We start from the raw sequence: 14193 nt of genomic DNA on the forward strand, positions 1-14193 counted from the left end.
AACATAAAATTTACCATCTGAACCATTTTTAAGCATACAGGTCAATGGTATTAAATATATTCACATTGTTGTGCAAACATCAGCACCATTCACCCTCATGGCTCTCTTTAGCTTGTAAAACTGAAACTCTATGGCCATTAAACAATAACTCCCCATTCTCTCCTTCCCTCTGCCCCTGGCAACCACCATTCTTTTTGTTGCTGTGAACTTGACTACTCTAAGTACCTCATATAAGTGGAATTATACAGCATTTGTCTTCTTATTCCACTTAGCATAATGTCCTAAAGCAGTGGTTCTCAACTTTCCTAATGCTGCGACCCTTTAATACAGTTCCTCATGTTGTGGTGACCCCTAACCATAAAATTATTTTCATTGCTACTTCATAACTGTAATGTTGCTACTGTTATGAATCGTAATGTAAATATCTGATATGCAGAATGTATTTTCATTGTTACAAATTGAACATAATTAAAGCATAGTGATTAATCACAAAAAACAATATGTAATTATATATGTGTTTTCCGATGGCCTTAGGCGACCCCTGTGAAAGGGTCGTTCAACCCCCAAAGGGGTCGCGACCACAGGTTGAGAACCGCTGTACTAACGGTTTACAGGTTTAACCATATTGTAGCACATTGCAGACTTTCCTTCCTTTTTGAGGCTAATTTTCCATTGATGTATATATCACATTTTGCTCATCTACACATCCATTAATGAACAGTCGGGTTGTTTCCATGTTTTAACTCTTGTGACCAAGGCTGCTATGAACATGCATGTTCAAATATCTCTTCGGGACCCTGCTTTCAATAGTTTTGGGTGCTATGTATTTTCATACTATTTGATTACTGAACCATGTGAATGTATTATTGAAAAATGAAAAACAATTTTAAATATTGGAAGAAAACTTATTACAGGATTTGGCTCCCTAAAATGCCAGCTTTTAAAGGACTCTAAACACTTTATATGTGCCAATTAATTAGTGAAAAGAACATGAGCTTTAGAGTACAACAGATTGTGGTTCCAGTTTAAGAACTTATTTGCAATGTGCCTTTGAGAAATGAATAATTTATTCATTCAACAAACATTTACTAAGGGCCTACTATGCGCTAGATCCTGAGAATTCAACAGTCCCTGCCCTCAACTAAGAACTTCCCAAGTGAAGAAGATGAACATGGGAATAATCATAAATTGGTATTGAAAAGAGTGACAGAAATATTTACAAGGGAATAAGGAAGCATTAAGGAGAAACATCTAACCCAGCATGGGAGATCAGATAAGGCTCCCTGGAGGAGGTGACTTGGGGGCTATTAAATGCTGAAAACAATTAGCCAGGCCTGGTGTGTTTAGGAAACAAGAAGTTTGGTGCAACTGGAGGTTGGAGTGGCAAGACATGGGGTCCAAAGGCAGAATGAAACAGGATTCCAGAGAGCTTTGGATGCCTTGTTGAGCTTAGAGTTTATCGTTAGAGAGCAATGAAGCTTGGAGAGCAATGAAGGTCAAAGAAGGGGTTAAAAGCTCATGTCATTTCCTGCATTTGAGCTTTAAAAAGTTTATGACTAGGAAAGATAAAACAGTAGAAGGGGTCAGACTGGAGGGAGCTATGTCAGCCAACTAGGTGAGAGATGTTATTGGCTTTCACTAGATTTCCCCATGTTGGTAGAGAGCAGTAAGCTAATCCAAAAGATGGAGGTAGAATTGACAGCTCCTAAATATTGAATGGATTGGAAGGGTGGAGGAGGAGGCAAACAAGACTTTCAGGTTCTAGGTTTGTGTAGCTGGGTGGATGGCAGCACCTCAACCGAAGTAATGAAAAGGAGGAGGAGGATGGGGTGGGGCCAGGACAGGCAATGTTGGGGAGGGTACAGAAAAAGGTTGCATGTGTTCAACTTGATACACTTGAATTTGAGATACAGGCAGGGGGGCTCCAGTATGTAAAGAATCTTTGCCTCAAGTTTATGGGTGTCTGGCACCATCTCCTCTATCTTTAGCATTTCAGTGGTAGCTGAGATTAGGAAGTGGGTGAAACATTCAAGGAGAGTATGTAGATTAAGGTAGCATGTGTATGTGCTTCTGGAGAAGACCCACATTTAAGGACCAGCATTAAGAAAAAAGAAATATAAACATATTCGGGGGGGAGGTGTAAAAATAGGTCAGAGAGGCAGACAGTTCTGGAACAAACTGGCCCTGGACATGATGAAAGATGGAGTGGTCATCAAGCAGGAGTGCAGAACAGTGAGTCATTGAGTTAATCATTGAAAAATGTCCCCTGGATGATCATTTGTAATCTCAGTAAGAGGCGTTTCAAGAGGAGAACTTGAATCAGAAGCTAAACAGTTGTAGGGTGAGGAATGGACGGGGTAAACAGTACACTTTCAATGTGAAAGGGAAGAAAGCAACTCCAGGAGCCTCTTTTTTTCATTTATAAAACAGATATGATGATGTCTTGCATATTAGTTAAGGGAATTAGAGAATACAGACAAAGCACATTAACACAATGCCAGGAACACAGTAGATCTTCACAAATGCTGTTTTAACCATGTTTTATGTTAATAACATTAGCAATAAGTACATTAGGGGTAATTTGCTCTGACTGGCTGGCTCTTTGCGTAAGGCCACTCATCTTTCTGTTTGGCCCCTGGAGAAAAAAAGAAACACTTCCAATAGGAGACACCTATTGGAGCATAGTAGTTAAAACCATGGGCTCTGGAGCCACATTGTCTGAGTTGGCACCCAGGCTCTGCCACACTTACTAGTTGTATTTTTTTCAGGCAAGTCATTTACAGTCTGCTTTTGTGTTCTCTTCTATAAATTGGAGACAGTTATAATAGTACTTAATTCACAGGGCTGTTGTGAGAACTACCAGGAAATGAATGGTATACTTAGAACAGGATCTGGCAAAGTCAGTGTACAGTAAATGTTAGCTGTATGTCTCTTTATTACACCATAGTCAAGAATGTTTGTTGCATGCTCTTTCTGATTCCAGCACTGTGAGTCAGTGGCCACATCTGTGCCATGACCTCTGGTCACAGCTGCTTGTATCGTTTCTCACTGCTCCCCTGGTGTCTGATCCTGGCTCCCCTTGCCTTTGTGTCTGGATACACCCCAACTTGAAGTGCTTCATACATGCTGGCCTCAACATCTGTCCCCCATCTTACCTTTGTTCTCCTAGTCCTAGCTTCCGGAGTCCTCTCTCCTAAATGCACTTCTGCCTAGTTTCCACATCTACACTAATAAAAGAGAAAAATGGTAATTGGCGTATGACGATACCCTTTTCATTGGCTAATCAGGGCTATATGCAAATTAACTGCCAACTATGATTGGCAGTTAACTGCCAACAAGATGGCGGTTAATTTGCATATGTAAGCACAATGCAGGGAGGAGAAAGGGAAAGCAGGAAGAAGCCCCCTGCCACTGACAGTGATCAGAAACCCACGGGGGAGCTAAGAGCTGGGGGGCAGGGCAAAGGCGCCCCTGGGGCCGCCTTTGCCCTGCCCCCCAGTCATGATCGGAGAATCAGGCGCCTTTGCCACCCTGGCCAGTGATAGCAGGAAATAGGGGTGGAGCCAGCGATGGGAGCTGGACACGGTCGAAGCTGGCAGTCGCAGGAGCTAGGGGTCCCTTGCCTGGGCCTAAAGCGGAGCCCACGATCGCGGGGCCGCTGCAGCTGCGGGTCCCCGCTGCCCGGGCCGGACGCCTAGGCCAGAGGCGTTAGGCCTGGGCAGGGGCGGAGCCTGCAACCGCGGGGAGCTGGGGGTCCCCTGCCCAGGCCTGACACCTCTGCTGGAGGCCTCAGGCCTGGTCAAGGGGCTGATCCGGTGATTGGTGATCGGAGGGTGATGAGGGTCAACTCCTCTGGCCGAGGCATCAGGCCTGGGTGGGGGGCTGAGCCAGGGATTGGGGGGATATGATGGTCCCCTTGCCCAGGCCTGAAGCCTGGGTCAGAGGCGTCAGGCTTGGGCGGGGGGTGGAGCAAGCGATCAGAGGGAGATGCGGGTCCCCTGCCCAGGCATGATTCCTGGACCAGAGGCCTCAGGCCAGGGCGGGGGTCAGAGCCAGTGATCGGGGGGAGATGGGGGTCCTCTGTCCAAGCCTGACACCTCTGGCGGAGGCGTCAGGCCTGGGCAAGGGGCCGATCAGGTGATCAGAGGGTGATGGGAGTCTACGCCTCTGGCTGAGGCATCAGGCCTGGGCAAGGGGCCAATCCTGCGATTGGAGGGTGATGGGGGTCAACGCCTGAGGGCTCCCAGTATGTGAGAGGGGGCAGGCTGGGCTGAGGGACACCCTCCCCCCGCCCCACACACACACCCAGTGCACGAATTTCGTGCACCGGGCCCCTAGTGTTAACAATAAAATCCAATTTGTACTGGGTATCTATTATGTGCCAGGAATCATCCTAAAGGCTTTCCATGATTATATACATTTCCATATTTTATACAACAGACTTGCAAGGTAAGATTTAATTCCCAACTTTTCAGGGACACAGGGCTCAGAGAAATTTACTGTATATAAGAGCTAATCAGGGATGGAGATAAGAATTCCAGATAAGGTCTGCCTAATTCCAAGTTCTTTTCACTCACCTTACTGCCTCCCAATTAGCACCAAAGGAGGACTCACAGTGTGTCTCAGGGCACAGAGGAGAGAGTGATTCGAGAGATTAGCAAAGGCTTTAGAGAACAGACAGACCTTGATATGGAGTTGCAAGGATGTACCTGTTTAGATTTGGGTAGGAGAGATGCATTCACAGTTCAGCATTCCAACTGGGAGAATAACATGAGCAAGGACCAAGGATGGAAAAGTTGAAGGGAATACTGACTGAGGAAGAAAAGGAAAAGGAAAGGAAAGAGAATGGGAGAACAATAATGGGGGGAGGAATGTTGTTCACCAAAACCTCGAGGTCTTAAAGATAGTTGACTCTACCTGGGCATGGGTCCGTCAAGATGCCCCTTTCGTACCCCACTCCTGGTACAAAAAAAAAAAAAAAAGATGCCCCTGCCCAGCTCTGCCATACTCTCTAGGCAGTACTGCCTGGCAATTTTTCACAAGCCACTGCAAGGAAAGTCTCTGTCCTGGGTTCTGCACCCCTCGTGGGGCACTGAGGGGTAATGCTATCTGCCTGTTCCTTTTGAATGACAGTCCCTCTCAGGAATGGTTCATGACAAGGCACTCAGGCCAACCAACTCTATACGGACCATGTCATTGGGTGAGGACTTCTGGAGGGCTGTGCCTCACCTGCTAGCCTGTGCTCTTGCCAGGAATCCCTGAGTCTGACCTCACATTTCTCTTGTCTCTGAGGTACTTCTCTTTCTATACCTCCTCATCAGCTGGTTGAGATCTACAGTTGTCTATGCAACATGCCAGAACCAAGCTATCCTCTAACCTGTTGCTTGCACTTCTGTTAATTTTCACTGCCATCCAGAGTTGAAAGATCATCTATTCTGAAGATGAACTCCTGAAAAAAAAATTATTTCCTATTATAAGCAGGTACAGTCTAGAAATAGGAATTTTTTTCCTTATTACACTATTAGCCACTTAAATATTTTATATTTAATTATGGAAGGAAATGCAGGTGATATAAGTTTATGGAATGATAAAGAGGCAGTGGGGAGAGAGAGGGAGGTTACTGCAAGAAAGAGCCCTGTGAGGCCTGTAGGGCTGGGACTAGAATGAAGCAAGAGAAACACTAGGGTGCAAATTTGAGGCACTCACTCGAGAATTGTGCAAGAGCAGGATAGGTCCTGGTGTCCTGGAGACTACATATGTGGCCAGTCAGTCCATTCCAACAACCCTTCCTTTCCCTACTTAGCACAGAATAGTTCTGGGCCCTTTACCAAGATTCCCAAATATGTCCTGTGTTTTAGAACATCTCACATTTAGTTTTAACCCACTTTCTCAATTATATATTTTTTGTTACACAGGGTATTTAAGCAGTGTAATTTTCTGTGTCTTAGATTTTTCTAACTCCTGCTCCCACTGAGTCTGCTCAGATATAATTTCCACACACTGTTAAGCTTTCGTTTTCAGCCCTTTAACACCTCCTCGAAACATACTTTCGTTTTTTCAACTTCCTCCCTATTGTCTGGCCACCAGTGCAGAGCATCAGGAATTTAACCTCAATTCTTTCCTTACGGTGTGATCAAATAAAGCCCGTAAGTCTGTCAAACTGTCCTTCCTGCAGTCATAACTGATTTTTTCTGTGACATTCCCCAACACCTTTTTTTCTGTTGTTGTCAATCCTCACCTGAGGATATTTTTTGTTGATTTTTAGGGAGAATGGGAGAGGGAAAGATAGAGAAATATCAATGTGAGAGAAACACATCGATTGGTTACCTCCTGCATGAGCCCTGACCAGGGCCTGGGCCGGGGAGGAGCTTACAACCAAGGTATATGCCAGTGATGGCAAACCTATGACATGCGTGTCAAGAGGTGACACGCGAACTCATTTTTTTGGTTGATTTTTCTTTGTTAAATGGCATTTAAATATGTAAAATAAATATCAAAAATATGTCTTTGTTTTACTATGGTTGCAAATATCAAAAAATTTCTCTATGTGACACGGCACCAGAGTTAAGTTAGGGTTTTTCAAAATGCTGACACTCTGAGCTCAAAAGGTTCGCCATGACTGGTATGCCCTTGCTGGAATCGAACCTGGGACCTTTTGGTCCACAGGCCTACGCTCTATCTGCTGAGCCTAACCAGCTAGGGACTCAACACCTCTTCTTAAGATGGAGAATCAGGCTTTATTCGGAATTGCTCTCTGTAGTTAAAAGTTCCACATTTAAATAAAACAAATACTATTTTATTCAATTTTAAAATTTGAAATTCAGAAATAATGCTCTGTAATAGTGAAGATCTTAACATAATTTTCAAATGATTTTGATTGCTGAATTTTCACTCAACCAGTTTAATCCTAGTCACACAATATGCTCAAAGGTCAATTTTATAGGAGGCCTCCTTTGATCATTTTACATAATTAACACCTTGATTCTCACTCTCCAACCCCCTCAACCTGCTCTATTTTTTCTTCAGAGTACTTCTCCATTAGGCATTATATCACCAGAAATGTAAATTTTATGACAGCTTTTGGACAACTTTGTCCATTTTCATTATCATATTGCTAGGTTAGAAGAGTCTAGCACCTGAACATCAAATATTTGAAGTGAGTTGGTTGGATGCTGGACAAATATCTTCAAAAACTGTTTAAATATAGACACATAATAATACACACAGATATAACAGTTCAAAACATATTTTTTCATCTTGACACCAAGTGATTAGCATATGCCCTGATGAAATCAATATTTGTTTTCTGTAACATTGCCCTTTATCTATACTCTAGAAAACATATCAAGTCAAGTTGGCATTACTTGTTCCTAGAAAAAACACGTGTATTCAAGAATTACTAATTTCTGCCATAAGGGCTTAAAAAGTATCAATTTAATAACCATTCCTGTGTTCAGCGTAAACTAGACAACACTTCAGTCTCATCCTGGAATTCACCTCTCTCCATAATTTCCCAAAGGCTATCTGCAAATTTTCTACATAGTCTAAGATATAAATTATTTGAGCCCAGAGATTTATTTAAAGCAACAAGTATCTTACAACACTGAGACCAGCTTTCCTTTGAGCTTTAAAAACAGCTTAAAAAGTAATTTGAGTTGAAACATTTAAAAATCAGGCAGCCCAGTAAGTCAATTAAATGTTTGTGTTAAGCTATTGTAGGCATCAGGCCGATTCTGAAATATTTGTGTAAGTGCTCCAGCTGGCAAACATAGTCTCAAAAAGATACATCTACCTCTGTGAACATGGCCAATGATAACTGAAAAACTCCTGTTCTTCAAAACCTTACCAAACTCAGTTTAGGTCCTACTCATTAAACAAGTCTTAGCAAATTGTATATACTTTCAGATCAAAAGAATAACTTGTTAGTAAACTAAAAAGTATATTTTGGTCCCTCTGTCACTTGGTTTAGGTCATGTAACAGCAAGAAATTTGGACGTGTAGTATGCATAGTAAAATAGCCTACAAGTGTTTAGAAGATGACAGAGTTGAGTCATAAAAACTTGCTAAACCAATAGAACCAGCTTCTCAGAAAACAGCTTCCTATCTTGCCTTGCAATAGAATCAAACAGACAAATAATGGTCTCCCCCAGCAGCAGTAATGTGGCATTTTTTAAAATAGAATTCACTGTATACTGTTCAGAATATAAAATTAGGATGTCATCTATCTAATATATCAAATGTCCTTTAAGGAAGAAGTGACTACAGTTGTAAAGCCATTTGGAAACAGTTAAAATATCTACATGATTACAAAGAATCCCCATATCTTCTAGCAAATATTAATGTGGAAAAGTTAAAGCATGCTGTAATACTACATTCTTTTTTAAAAAATATATTTTATTGATTTTTTTACAGAGAGAGGAAGGGAGATGGATAGAGTGTTAGAAACATCAATCAGCTGCCTCTTGCACACCCCCCACTGGGGATGTGCCTGCAACCAAGGTACATGCCCTTGACCGGAATCGAACCTGGGACCCTTGAGTCCTCAGGCCGACGCTTTATCCACTGAGCCAAACTGGTTAGGGCTACATTCTTAATTTATTAATTTGGACATTGCATTTAAAGTGTTCCTGATGATAGTTTCCAGAATCCAAACCAAAAATTCTCCATGTTACAGTTAAAAAGAAAGCAATAGTAACTGCATTTGAAGATCTGAAGTAGGAGGATAAGGGTTGGAAAGACTTTTTATTTTTCCCTTAAAATCAAGGGGACCATCCTTACTATGGTCTACATCAGTGATGGCGAACCTTTTGAGCTCAGAGTGTCAGCATCTTGAAAAACCCTAACTTAACTCTGGTGCCGTGTCACATATAGAAATTTTTTGATATTTGCAACCATAGTAAAACAAAGACTTATATTTTTGATATTTTATATATTTAAATGCCATTTAACAAAGAAAAATCAAACAAAAAAAAATGAGTTCACGTGTCACCTCTGACATGCGTGTCATAGGTTCGCCATCACTGTTCTACATGATAGTTGCCTTGTGGGAATTTCTCTCTAGTATTGTCAGCTACTCATTCTTCAGAGGAAACCAGAACTCTTGAATTTTATGTGAAATACCTCAATTTTCAAATGTAAACACTTTTTTAAGGATTGTGTGGGTGTAACTAGATGGTTGTATCCTGAACAGGGCACCCTAGTCAAGATGGAGTGGGGAAAAAGTCTAGATTATAGGAGAAACCAAGATGGCGGCATAGGTAAACACCTGAAATTGCTGCCTCCCACAACCACTTCAAAAATACAACTAAAAGACAAAACGGACATCACCCAGAATCACTGGAAGGCTGTCTGAGTGGAAATTCTACAACTAAAAGGAAAGAGAAAAGCACACTGAGACTCAGAGAAGGTGCGGAAGTAAAGTGCAGAGGTATGGAGGTGCACACGGAAAGGGCTGGCAACTGAGGACACAGTTGCCTTTTTCAATCGAGTGGGAGACACAAGCCCCCGACTGAACTGAACCCCAGTTCCGGGTGAGTCTCTGGGGACCCAGACTCATATGGGGAGAAACTGGACTGTCTGGCTTCGGGCAGAATTCAAGGGTGGCTTTCTCTCAGAGGTGCTTGCAGCGATTACCCCGACACTGACACACAGGGCCTCTTACGGCAGGGCTGAGGATCAGCCATAGCTGTTGGCCCTGCCCTGTTGATTCCCTGAGACCCTGCCCCACCCAAGCTGTGCGCAGAGGCTTTTGCATATGAATGGCCTGGCCCTTTGCAATCTAAAATTACCTAACAAACTGCAGCTGGGTCAGAGAGACCCAGAACATTCAAAAGAAGGCCCAAGGCCCCAGGCCCCACAGCAGCTTGCATTGCTTCATAGCTGGGCCTCATCTGGGCACCTCCAAACCCCAAACAAAGAAGAGGAATCTGCAGATCTCTCCATAGCTCCTGCTGGGTAGCCTCAGGCAGAGGCTTAATTAGCACCTCCTTAGAGATCCAAGAGCCAGTGTACCCAGTGGTCAGAGTGGGACCATCCAGATTACAACTCCACAGATCCATAAGGGACACACTCAGGGGGCAGACACAGTGAGCACCAAAGCCCCACTGAACAAGTCTTGCCTCATAAGGGTGTCTCCAGCACAGAAGTTCTCCCACCATAGACATAGCTGATTCTCACAGCCAATTGGCCTGGAAGTCAATTCCTCCCAGTGATACCTACAACAATCAAGACTTAACTACAACGAGACTGTGCACAAAGCCCACAAAGGGGTGCACCAAGAGTATCCACCTCAGGTAATTGGGGAGGCTGAGCCACTGGGCCCTAGGACACCTAGCACAGAAAGCCACTCTATCAACACAGGGAAGCAGCCAAAATGCGGAGACAAAGAAACAGGTCACAAACGACATAAATGGAGGAAGGCAAACTACTGGATATAGAGTTCAAAACCACAGTTATAAGGCTTTTCAAGAATTTTCTAGAAACTGCCGATAAATTTAGTGAGACCCTCAAGAAATCTAGTGAGAACCTCAAGGATATGAAAAAGGACCATCTAGAAATTAAGCATAAACTGTCTGAAATAAAGAATATTATACAGAGATCCAACAGCAGACTAGAGAATCGCAAGAATCAAGTCAAAGATTTGAAATACGAAGAAGCAAAAAACACCCAACCAGAAAAGAAAAAAGAAAGAATCCAAAAATATGAAGACAGTGTAAGGAGCCTCTGGGACAACTTCAAGTGCACCAACATCCAAATTATGGGGGTGCCAAAAGAAGAGAAAGAGCAAGATATTGAAAACCTATTTGAAGAAATAATGACAGAAAACTTTCCCTACCTGGTGAAAGAAATAGACTAACAAATCCAGGAAGCATAGAGAACCCCAAACAAAAGGAATCCAAAGAGGACCACACCAAGACACATCATAATTAAAATGCCAAGAGCAAAAGACAGAGAGACTCTTAAAAGCAGCAAGAGAAAAACAGTTAGTTACCTACAAGGGATTACCCATAAGATTGTCAGCTGATTTCTCAATAGAAACTATGCAGGCCAGAAGGGAGTGGCAAGAAATATTCAAAGTGATGAAAAAGCTAAAGGAGTTCATCACCAACAAATCAGTATTATATGAAATGCTGAAAGGTATCCTTTAAGAAGAGGAAGAAGAAAAAGGTAAAGATAAAAATTATGAACAACAAATACACATCTATCAACAAGTGAATCTGAAAATCAAGTGAATAAATAATCTGATGAACAGAATAAACTGGTGAATAGAATAGAATCAGGGGCATAAAAGGGAGTGGACAATTCTCGGGGGGAAAGGGGTGTGGGGATGCAGGAAGAGACTGGAAAAAAATCATACACCTATGGATGAGGACAGTGGAGGGGAGGGGGGGAGGAAGGACAGAGGGTGGCGTGGGAACTGGGTGGAGGGGAGCTATGCGGGGGGGAGGTGGGGGAGAGGAACAACTGTAATAATCTGAATAAAGATTTAATTAAAAATAAAAAAGACGGAGTGGGGGAGGATTGTGCATGTAGTATAAATTCAGACTTCTCAATAAGGAAGGGGGTTGGGCTTACCTGGGAGGAAGAAGTGCCTTTTCTTTTTCTCACAAGGTACCTGCTTCTTTGCAATCTCTGGATTAGATGATAGAATTAGAGCATTAAAGCTGGAGATACCTGATGTGCCACTTAAGGGTGACCTTTTAATTCTTTTATTTTTGGGGTATCCTTATAAAAACTTATAGACCAGCATACTATGCATACTACACACCCAAATTTCTAACAACCCAAGTTGCTCATCTGCTAGGACTTATTCTTCCAGCAATGGCAATGGATTGCACTTGGCCTTCCTATTCTGTTTAGTGATCAACCTGTGCCACACTGTCATTAATAGTGCTAGGCACCTGTGTTATGACCAACTAACAGCAGGAACAGCTTTTACTTATTGAGCTTATACAGTTTTGAAAAACATTCTTTCAATATTTTGGAGAAGTTATTTGTGGAAGTAGGCTGGGCAGTGTTATCTGTGCTGTGTATTTAACTGATAGCTAAGCATCTCCTCACAGGTGACAAAAATCCTGTAATATTGCCCTTATAGGACTCTCCTCTAGCCTAAAAACAAGCACACAGCCTGGCTGGCATGGCTCAGTGGTTGAACGTTGACCTATAAACCAGGAGGACACGGTTCAAATCCCAGTCAGGGCATGTGCCTGGGTTGCGGTCCCGATTGCCCAGTGTGGGGTGTACAAGAGACAGCCAATCAGTGATTCTCTCTCATCATTGTATGTTTCTCTCTCCCTTCCTCTCTGAAATCAATATATTAAAAAATAAAATAAAAACAAACACACAGAGGGCAGTATGTCGTGATACTGAGTACACCAGGCTGGGAACAAGGAAATCTGGTTTCTAACATAATTCCTCCAACTAGCTAGCTATGTAGATTTTTTCTAAGGTTGTTCTATTTCTTATGAAAATGGCTTCAAGTAAAATTCATGCTTATAAAACCAACCATTGGTGTGAAGACTGGTTTAAAACTTTTTTAAAAATTGCTAAAATGTTACAGCACAAAATTAAGTAGTTCCTAGTGAGGTTTTTGTCCCATTATATGAAGAGGTCAGAGTAGGTATTACTGGCATATATGGGCTATCTGGGAACTCTCTAGTTATTATAAATCTATTTATGGCACAAAAATATGCAGTTTCCAGTGCTACTCTCTTCCTAGCTATTTTCTCAAAACCAACTCACTGGGGTTTGCTATAAATAGTTCATGTCTATGATGCGAAGTATTAATTGCTCCCTTTATAAAAAATCAATTTTTTAATAAGACTGGATAAAAAAGTGGAGAAAACAAAACATCATCAAACGTTCGTTTGAAATTAAATAAAAAGATGTTTCCTATCTAGTCATTTAAAGAGCACTTTATAACTGTTTTCTTCAATTTATGTTCAAGTGATTTTACAGCAAAAAGCATACATAACTTTTATTTTTATTAAACTTATTTACTAATAATCATCTTAAACAAAGGGAGACTGATGTCTAACCACTATGCTGTACACCAGACACTAATACAAAATATTATAAACTGTAATTTTAAATATTAAAAAAATAAAGGGGGGGCTGAGAAAGATAATGAAATATAAACTAAAAGGCTTTAAATGCAGATGCAATGCAGGTGAAAGCTTGTACATCAATGTCTTATTTATATTTGCTGACTCCTGTTGCTTAGTGGGAGAAGCCAGGCCTGCCACCCAGTGGCAACATCTTTTAAAATGATTTTAAAATAATTTTAAGATTAAAGAAGTATTTTTTTACTAAAACAAATTAAAAAAAAAAAAATTCAGCCCTAGCCAGTTTGGCTCAGTGGATAGAGTTACGGGTTCGATTCTGGTCAAGGACACATGCCTGGGTTGCAGGCTCAATCCCTCGTAGGGGGTGTGCAGAAGGCAGCCAATCAATGATTCTCTTTCATCACTGATGTTTCTCTCTTCCTCTCCCTTCCTCTCTGAAATCAATAAAATATATATATATATATATATATATATATATATATATACACATATACTCATACATTAGATGACTTTAATTTTAGCATCAGTAATTCTGATGTATTAAGTGTTTGCTTATAAACATATTAAGAATGGAAACATTAATTTGCTTAGGTTGCACTGGGAAATTTTTCAAAATATATGACTTCTATTTACAAGTTTTGTGATTTTAGTAAGAACTGTCAATTAAAATACTGAAGGTTGCTTTGCTTAAATTTTAATCTATAGAATAATGGAGGGAGAAGCTGTGACCACAAAATACAACTGGTTTTCTTCTGTGACCTATAGAATTAAATTTAATACTCTACAGTAGCCTCTCATCCATACACCCAAACTTCTGCTTGGTAAACAAAAACATAATAGAAGCACTTGCAAAAATAAGATTTAAAAATATTTTCTCTAACTATGAGTTCATCCCAGGTATACATCAATTTTAGTGTCCCAGTCAACAAAACTCAAGCTGGAAGGCGGAAATAGAAATAGTAGGAATATCATGCCTGATAATTATTGATGTTAAGGAATGGGGGTGGGAGGGAGACCAAGTATTTCATTGCCTCTTGTTTACCCCAAATTTGGCCATAGCTTTTTTTACACTGGCACAGATATATCCTAACACAAAATGCTTTGGGAAAAAATAACACTAGAGCCTCCA

Source organism: Myotis daubentonii, chromosome 14 (genome assembly GCF_963259705.1).
Source record: "Myotis daubentonii chromosome 14, mMyoDau2.1, whole genome shotgun sequence".
NCBI lineage: Eukaryota > Metazoa > Chordata > Mammalia > Chiroptera > Vespertilionidae > Myotis > Myotis daubentonii.